We start from the raw sequence: 10,102 nt of genomic DNA, 5'->3' as shown, positions 1-10,102 counted from the left end.
ATCAATAATAATAATAATAACAATAATAAGAATAATAATAATTTTAATAACATTAAAAATAATAATAATAATAATAACAATATCTATACAATAATAATAATAATAATAAAAATAGCAATAAGAATAACAATGACAGTAACAATAACGATAAGAATAACAATACAAATAACGATAGCAATAATCATAACGTTAACGATAACGATAACGATAACGATAACGATAACGGTAACAATAACAATAACAGTAACAATAATAATCACAATAACAATAACGATAACGATAACAATATCAATAGCGATAACAATAGCAATGACAATAACAATAATAATAACAATAACAATAACAATAACTATAACAATAACAATAATAACAATAACAATAATAATAACAATAACAATAACAATTATAATAATAATAATAATAATAATAATAATAATAATAATAATAATAATAGTAATAATAATAATAATAATAATAATAATAATAATAAGAACATTAATAATAACAATAACAATAATAATAATAATAATAATAACAATTACAATAATAATAATAATAATAATAATAACAATAACAATAACAGTAACAATATCAATTACAATAATATTAACAATAACAATAACTATAACAATAACAATAACAATAATAATAACAATAACAACAAGAATAACAACAATAATAACAACAATAATAATAATAATAACGACAGTGACAACGACGACAACGACAAGGACAACGACGACAACGACAACGACAACGACAAGGACAACGACAACGACAACGACAACGGCAACGGCAACGGCAACGGCAACGGCAACGGCAACGACAACAACAACAACAACAACAACAACAACAACAACAACAACAATAACAACAACAACAACAACAGTAACAGCAACAACAACAACAACAACTACAATAATAATAATAATAGTAATAATTATAATAGTAATAATAATAATAATAATAAATGACGAATATTCTGTAGTGTCTGATTGAAGATAAGAAGAATTTTTATCATATTAATTTACTTTTTCGAACTTTATAGTTTTTTTTACATGTTATAGATCGGGCAGGAAACTGTTTTTACATTGCGCATCTTCATACGTAGATAATCGTTGGTGTAACCTTCAAACATGGGATTTACATTTCATTATTTTGTAGCATATATTCTCATTTTATTAATACTACTGTATTATTTTATTATTGAAAAATAATAATTAATTACTTAATATGGAGATTATATATATATATATATATATATACACATCGCGCGCACACACACGTATTCATCGATAATCACGATACAAAGAATGTAATATTTGAAGATTTAAAGGACAATAATATGCAAAATAATGATTGTGCTGGATTAATTTCTTTTTTTTATTATTATTGTATTTTATTTATTCATTTTCTTTTTTGGTTAACGAGTAATTCATTTGTGTGATAATTAGCTAGAATATAATGTTTTAAAATTCATGTAAAGAATAAATATGTTCTGTGCTGCTAGAAATGTTACCTAATAAAGTTCTAATAGTTTAACAAATTTATTGAAAAAGATAGAAAACGATTAAGTTTCAGGTTTGTTACGTCCTTTAAATGAATGTTATAGTTTGTATGTGTAAAATATTGACAATGTATCATTTAACTACTCACTTGGAGAAAAATTGAATTGTTTATAAAATATGCATAAACTTGCAAGTACAAAACCAGTAAGAGAATAAAGGCGAAGAAGGAATAATTAAGGTACCATTCGTTTAAGTCTTAGACGTAATTTAGTATTATTTTCTGTCGTTATCCTGAATCTGAAGTAAGGTTTTAAAATTGATTATAATTTCAAGCATCAAGTTTTGTTATTAGTTATTCTTGCATTTTATGTTTAATAACATTTTTACATTTCATTTGTATGAGTATAACACTGTTATTAAAGTTCTTTTTATCTTTTTTTTCAGATTGTACGCAAAACGTTGACATATGAGAGTAATCGTTAAGGTTGCAGAGAGATATACATACCTCGTTGTGTAAAATTTTAACCTTATTTGTGAAAGTATTATCATTGTTTTTACATTCTTTATTCTTTTTTTAATTTTTTTGTCTTGTCTTTTTTCTTTTATACTTGTATCATGCAGAAGATTTGCGACTTGTTAGTAGTAAAGTTATATTTACAATCATTTGTATATACGCCCTTGTCGAACGCTTTACATTGTTTTTTTAATTTAACACCATAATTTCAGGATTGTTTCATCTGAATTATTATTTTACAATCACGTGATTGTAACCGTCACGTCTCATAATTAATAAATTGTGAGTTATCAAATGTAATCAATTTTTTCGACAATTCACGTTATTTAGGATCAATAAAATGTTAATGGCCAATAAGTGAGTTGTTTCTACAATAATTTATAATTACTTTTTTTTATGCGATTATTAGGCGATCTGAATATATGTAACATACCATACTCTAAGATTATATATTATTATATTAAAAGATTTGAATACACAGCAAGTAATATTAGTCTCGATAATAAATAAAAAAAGGATTCTATTCAGATATCAAGTTTATGTAATACACTTAATCGGAACATATTTACGAAAATTGTTACGATCATTTAACATATTATTTTAAAAATATTTAATTGTTTTATAGACTGGACCAAATAGTTTGTGCCAAAGAACAATTGGAATCTAAGAAAATACATAATTATCACGACTGGTGGTTTAGAGATGATGTTGTTGGATACTGCATTAATTGAATACTGCAGTATATAAGGCTTAAGAACGAATCGATGGAGCTGTTGTATTTTACATATTATAGGCTATTGATAATAGTTGTAGCGCATAAAATGTTACCTGCTATAGGAGGTAAGTAAAATTCCTTCTTACGCTTATAATAAAATGTATAAGTAGTTCACCGAAAAAAATTTTTTTTTAATATTTTATCGTTGTAGGTGTCCCATGTAAGAAGCAGAAGTAGATACTATTACTAATGCGATGCATCGGTTTTATCTTGATTGAAATTTTAACGGTACTACACGCTAATCTTAGCCTCGAAATTTTGGAAAGATTTTTCTTAGTAATTTGGGAGATAATGTCTGAAACACTTTTTCAGTTAGTTCATAATAATCTGGAAGTAAGAAATATATATTTAAAAAATTCACTTATTCAAATAAACGTTTACAGATTTTAATTGTTATTTCAAAAATTGTGTTTACAGAAAAGAAGACGACGTTCATTCTACTTTAATCTACACCAGATACTTCATACAGTCATTAAATTTTACATTATTGGTACGGATGAGACATGGAATGTGGAGGTTTAAGAGAATATTGAAGAACATCAAAATACTTTTCATACACTTACTTCAATAATTTACAAGTTTGATAATTTTCCAATTATTTAGACGATCTTTAATGCAAAACAATAAACAAATACTGAAACAATTGTAAATTCGCCGAATCTTTTCATAGCTCGGAATAAGCTCTCTCTCTCTCTCTCTCTCTCTCTCTCTCTCTCTCTCTCTCTCTCTCTCTCTCTCTCTCTCTCTCTCTCTCTCTCTCTCTCTCTCTCTCTCTCTCTCTCTCTCTCTCTCTCTCTCTCTCTCTCTCTCTCTCTCTCTCTCTCTCTCTCTCTCTCTCTCTCTCTCTCTCTCTCTCTCTCTCTCTCTCTCTCTCTCCTCTCTCTCTCTCTCTCTCTCTCTCTCTCTCTCTCTCTCTCTCTCTCTCTCTCTCTCTCTCTCTCTCTCTCTCTCTCTCTCTCTCTCTCTCTCTCTCTCTCTCTCTCTCTCTCTCTCTCTCTCTCTCTCTCTCTCTCTCTCTCTCTCTCTCTCTCTCTCTCTCTCTCTCTCTCTCTCTCTCTCTCTCTCTCTCTCTCTCTCTCTCTCTCTCTCTCTCTCTCTCTCTCTCTCTCTCTCTCTCTCTCTCTCTCTCTCTCTCTCTCTCAGGATCTTCTTCGTGTAAGTTTCAAAGTAATGACTTAAAATAAATATATTTCTATATTAAGTATTTGCTGAATAATTTGTACAATTCAAGTGTTTGTGTCGTTAAAATATACGTAATATCTTAAAGTATAAGCAGTATTCGTTCGTCGCGTGTTGCTATTTAAAATGATAACTATCATTTTAACACAAGTGAACTTGCATCGCTGCGTGCAATGGAGTCCATGCGAGTCATTGTTTGTTCGTAAAGTTTTCGTTATAAATAGTCTTATAGGCTGTCTTTATAAAAGACAATAAAGTTTCGCGAAGTAAATTCAGTAACTATTCGTTAAAAAATAATTAGCGCGTAATAGAGTCAATGCATCATTTAAGAGGATTTCAACCACTTCAGTGACGACGTATTCAATTAGCTATGAATCAATCACTCTCAATTTCGACCTTATCGCGGAGGAATGTTTTGGAGCCATCGCAGAACTTTTTAAGTAGTTAATAAATTTTCGAGTCTCACCGATCACACTCAATCATGTTGAGGACAAAAGGTCTGAATCGGCATGAGTGATTGATTGGTTATAATTAATTAGAAGAAGAATATTGAGAAGAAAATTAATAGATGAAAAAAAATTTACATGAAAAATCTTTGACATTTTTGCCGCTTCGTTAAGTATCGAAATACGTTGAGAATTTCGTTTCTTGATACTGAAATTATTATTTATCGAAAATAATACGAAGTATCATGTTCGGTGTTGTCGATATTTAACTGTTTGCTGCAAGCTCGTGTTTTATGTACTTTTGTCGTATATATAAATACGTACATATTGCGTATAGATGTACCATGATCTCTATCATTCGCGCCTCATTCTTTTCTTGGTTATATATTCATGTACTCATAGCCGTTAGAGCTGCTATTATACGAGCATGGTCAAATGAGGATAGGATGATATTGGATTATTCGGAAAGTAATTACGTTTTTTCCCGACAGAGGATTTAATTGTATTTTTTTGCACCCAACTTCACACTTAAGCCGCATAATCATTATATGTTCTGAGAGCTGATATAGCAAGGCTTGTGTGTGAAAAAGTCCAATTGATTCTACACAGTAGTTTTTGGTTGATGCTCTTTTAAATATGGAGAGCAATAAGCAGCATTTTCGTCATATTTTACTTTTTTACTATAAAAAAGGTAAAAATGCTGTTCAAGTCAGAAAGAAATTAACCGATGTGTAGGGAGAAGATGTGTTGACAGTACGTCAGTGCCAGAACTGGTTTGCAAAATTTCGATCCGGCAATTTTGATGTCGAAGATGCAAGACCGGTTGTTCTGGAAGGCCGATTGAAGCTGATAAAGACACGATAAAGGCACTAGTTGATGCAAACCGGCGAATAACAACACGTGAGATCGGTCAGAGGTTAAATTTATCAAATTCAACTGTTTATGACCACTTGAAAGCCCTGGGTTTAACCTCGAAGCTTGATATATGGGTTCCCCATGTTCTCACGGAGAGAAATTTGTGTCAAAGAAATTTGTGAAATTAATCAACAGAAAAGGTGTAGTGTTTCTCGAAGATAATGCGAGACCTCATACAAGTTTGGTCTCTCGCCAAAAGCTTTCACAGCTTGAATGGGATACAATGTCACACCCACCATATTCTCCAGATCTGGCACCTGCGGATTATTATTTGTTCCGGTCACTGCAAAATTTTTTAGACGGTAAAACCTTCACTTCAAATCAGGAAGTCAAAAACCACCTCGATCAGTTTTTTGCCAGCAAAGACCAAAAATTTTATGAGCGTGTGGAATCATGCCAGAAAGATGGCGAAAGGTATTGGACCAGAATGGCCAATATATAATTTAATAAAATATTTGTTCATTATACGAAAATTGTCTTTCATTTTTACAAAAAAAAAACGAAATGACTTTCCAAACGACCCAATAATTATACGAACGATAAAATTCTGAATTTATTTTAATTAAGCATAAGAAAAATAAAAAATTAATTGAAAAAAAAATAAAATATGCTGAACACTGATCTAAAGAAATATTATTTTCTCTGAAAGAAATATTATATTACTTGTACATTTCATAGATATATGATTTTTATATAGAACTCGATTTTATTAAATTAAAATTATGTATTTAATTGAACTTTAGAAAAGAAAAAATGTACAAAATTTATCAATCGACTTTAACGTAAAATTTGATTTTATTAACTAGAATTATAAATTCAATTGAATTTTAGAAAAGAGAAAATGTGTAAAATTTATATCTCGAGTTTAATATTAAAAATGCATAAAATACGAAATAATCCTATTCGCGTACGAGTGGCAATGTGGGAATGTTATTTACGGAATGTTACTTCGTCTCAGTTTTTTAAATCTACACCCCTACACCCATCACCATAACAGCATTTTGAATGACAACATGGTAAAATTAAAATACGACTAAGAACCAATTTAGAAAGTTTCTAGTGAACCTTCGAAAATAACTCTATAACCTAATAGTTGTCCTCTTAAGCCACATATTGTGAGGGCCTCTTCGGTATATAGCCTCTTCTTTGCTTCATACCCCAACCTAATCAATTATCACTCTAAAACTGTAACGACAAAATTTGATTCCAAATTCTAAGGTATGAAAGAAAATCGCAATCCTAACGTATCTGAAAATTCATTATTATCTTTTCGAAAGATACTTTTTCGCAGGGTAAGAGAAATTAGAATCAATATATTAATTGCTGAAAATCCTAAACTAAAAATTAATTAATTTATCATCTAGGCTTACGGATTACGTCTCTTTATTTTTTAGCAATCATTCTACTCGATTTTTCTTTTAAAACCAATAACTTCATCAAGACTTTTCTTTTATTAATTTAAATTGATTATATATTTTATTAATAATTATTTAAAAATATAAAGCAAACCCTTGGACGTTCCTTTTTACAAGCGAATATTTTAATTATTTTAATAAAATCATTCACAGTTTCGTTTGTAATCTAGAAACTATCTATCACGAATATCTTCTTGCTCATTCTTTATTAGAACTCATAAATATCGATTCTTTACTTATTTCCGCGCGAGTAAAATATTTAAAAATGTATTAAAATATTTAAAAGCTTAAATAATTATAAACGCGTTTTAGCAAGACCCCATCCTGATCTAATAAATAAATCAAAAAATAAGAAACCATACACGAGTAAATCTCCGAAGAATTTTACTCGTGGTCACTTAATGCTCTTCTACTAATTAATTACAACCGATCACCCGTGCCGATTCGGATATGATTGAATGATTGGAGGGACTTAAAAACTCAGTCACTACTTAAAAAGTTCCGTGATGACTCCAAAACACTCGTTCATATCGAAATTGAGAGTGAATGATTCGTATGTGATTGAAAATTAGATAGGACGACATCGAAGTTGATCAAGAATCTCTTCAATGATGCACTGACTCTATTACGCGATAATTATTTTTTAACGAACAGTCATTGAGTTTACTTCGTGAAACTTCATTGTCTTTAATAAATACAGTCTGTGCGACTGTTAAAAAATTAATAAACTTTGCGAACAAACATTGACTCTAACGACTGCATTGCACGTAGACGATGCAAAAACTTTTGCTTCTTAAATCGCGAAACGTAAACGAAATGAATACTGCTTCTACTTCTCGATATTCTTAGTTAAGCGATACAAATATTCAATTACATCATTGTTTCGTGCATGATTGCAATGATATTCTGAAAAAAAAAAATAAAAACAAAATTATTAATATAACTGTTATAATAAGAAACTGTATAAATTATTGAAGAAACGTGCGATATAAAAACATATTTACCTCAAATATTATATTGATACTTGCAGGAAAGAGATCCTGAAAGGCTTTTGATGTTTACTTGTCAAAGGATAAAGGAGAACTGATCTGGTAATCACCCAAGTCAATAACAAGACAGAATTTCAATCCTTACTCATCACAGTGCAAGAAAAAACTAACTGGGTAACTAAGTTAAGAAAAAGGAGATTTATGTTTATATTACACGAGGCAACTATCCCAAAATTAAAATATTAAAGTAATAAAATTTTATATTAAAATTATTCTAAGTCCCGCGCGTGTATTCGTATTTCTAACGTTTAAAAAAATATACTATTGTTTGAATATTACTCTATTCTTATTCCCGTGTACATTAAAGACTATTTAAATAATTATAAAATTACCGAGGATATTAATTTATAATTTTTCGCATGTGTAAAAATAGAGAGCCGATGTGCACTGGTCGGAGTGCAAAAGTAAACTAACTCGGTAATTTTCAAAGTTAATCGAAGAATCGTTTATGTTTATATTGCACAAGGCCACCAACGTCGAGATTAAAATTTTTAAGAATTGGCATTTGTTTTAAAATTATTTTAAGTTCCTCACGCTTTACGATCTTTATAATGTTTATACACCTATAATGTTTATATGAATGTACTATTGTTTAAATATTATTTTAATCTACACAGCATAATAAAAAAGTTATCGAAAGTATTAATTTACAAGTTTGCACGTTAAGAAAAAGATAATGTAATGTGCATTCGTCGAAGTACAAAAGAAAACTAACTCCGTAATCGTTAGAGTTAATCAAAAGACCGTTTATGCTTATATTACACAAGGCCAATTTCGATTTAAGTATTGAAATATTAAATTAAAATTATTTTTAGTTTCTCGCGCGATTCCGTCCTTTTAATATTTAAACAAATGTATTATTGTTTAAATATTAGATTATTTAAATAATTGAAAAACTGAAAGTATTAATTTATAAATTTTCACGTTTAGAAAGAGAGAATGTGATATGCGCACGACGGAATAAAACATAAAACTGAGTTATCATCAAAGTTAAGAAAAAGCGCTTTTAAATTTATATTATGCAAGGTCAACTACTCCAAGACTAAATTTTGAAAGTATAGAAGTTATTATATTAAAATTATTTCAAGGTTCTCGTGCATTGCCGTCTTCTTAATGTTTAAACTAATATACTATTGATCATATATTAGTTTATTCTATCACGCGTCCGTTAGAGAAGGGTCTAAAGAGCTATACGATTTTTAGCGAAATACACTGTTGTTTAAATATTGCATTGTCGTATTTCGTTTACATTGTAAATTGTTTAAATAATTATAAAATGGTAGTATATGTAAGATAATTAAATGTAGCGGTACGGAGAGATTCTATTTCGATGTTTTCTTTTTGGAGTACGAAAAAAGACTGACGTGGTAACCCGCTTTGTCCTTCCAGTTTAATGTCCTTCTTGTTGACATTATTGAACGATGAAAATTGAAAAAGCAAACTTCTATCTAATTAATCTTAAGAGTTATGCAACGCTTTACGCAATCTAATATTATTTGATTCTTACCTTCGAGTGCACTGTACTTTATTTAAATAATTATAAAATGATCGAATCTATAAGACGATTGAATGTAGATTTTTCATTTCGACGTTTACTCTTCGGCGTACGAAAAAACTACCGACGTATTAATACGCACGGCTATTCCAAAGGATATTTTGTTGTTGACATTGAACGATCGATGTAAGAAAAATATTCCTGGAGTCTTCTTCTTTTGTTTATGTTTTTTTCTTTTTCCTCTTAACGCGACTCTGAAATTTTCATTGTTACGTATTCGTAAAAGAAATGAAGGTCGGCGCGTAACAAATGGAGTTTTATTACATTCAAGGTAAGCAATATTATTCTCCTCTATTTGTCTTTAATTTTATCTATTACATAAATTTTTTATAATGCCCGTCTATATATAATCATTGCTTCACATTAATTCACTCACATCATGTTTCATAATTAGACGAGATTCAGAATGATGCAAAACAATATTATAATCGTTGAATCTTTTATCGAGTTTTCATGTATAGATTATAAATAAAAATAAAAAAACTTATGATGAGGATTAATTAAAAAAGTACTAAACGTGCTCTGTGCAATATATTTAAATTTCATAAAAAAACGAACAGTTTATACACTTAGTTGTAATTGTGTATTTAGTAAAAATTAAAGATTAATATATAATTAGTTTGATATTCATGATTGTTTGCTGCGTACATAAATTTCCAACGATGTCCAGTTGATGATAGAAGAATTAAATCGTGGTTTAACGATGCGATGTGATTTAAACAATTATGTAAAACTTAATCACTTTG

The 10,102-nt window shown here is 29.2% G+C and overlaps 1 long non-coding RNA gene across 2 annotated transcripts; it reads left to right on the top strand.

Annotated features, from left to right (window-relative positions):
• The first annotated feature begins 1,122 nt into the window (after positions 1–1,122).
• On the top strand, positions 1,123–3,466 carry LOC124956691. 2 transcript variants are annotated; one of them, XR_007103340.1, is made up of 6 exons: positions 1,123–1,746; positions 1,953–2,143; positions 2,235–2,379; positions 2,648–2,862; positions 2,949–3,130; positions 3,215–3,466. It is a non-coding gene; the product is annotated as an uncharacterized LOC124956691 (long non-coding RNA). The 2 variants fall into 2 exon arrangements; XR_007103339.1 differs by having other exon boundaries at positions 1,953–2,379.
• Positions 3,467–10,102: the final 6,636 nt, after the last annotated feature.

The sequence above is a fragment of the Vespa velutina genome, chromosome 23, assembly GCF_912470025.1.
Source record: "Vespa velutina chromosome 23, iVesVel2.1, whole genome shotgun sequence".
Classification (NCBI taxonomy): Eukaryota; Metazoa; Arthropoda; class Insecta; order Hymenoptera; family Vespidae; genus Vespa; species Vespa velutina.
Note: the sequence above shows the minus strand (reverse complement) of the source record. Positions and strands in the feature narration are given on the sequence as shown.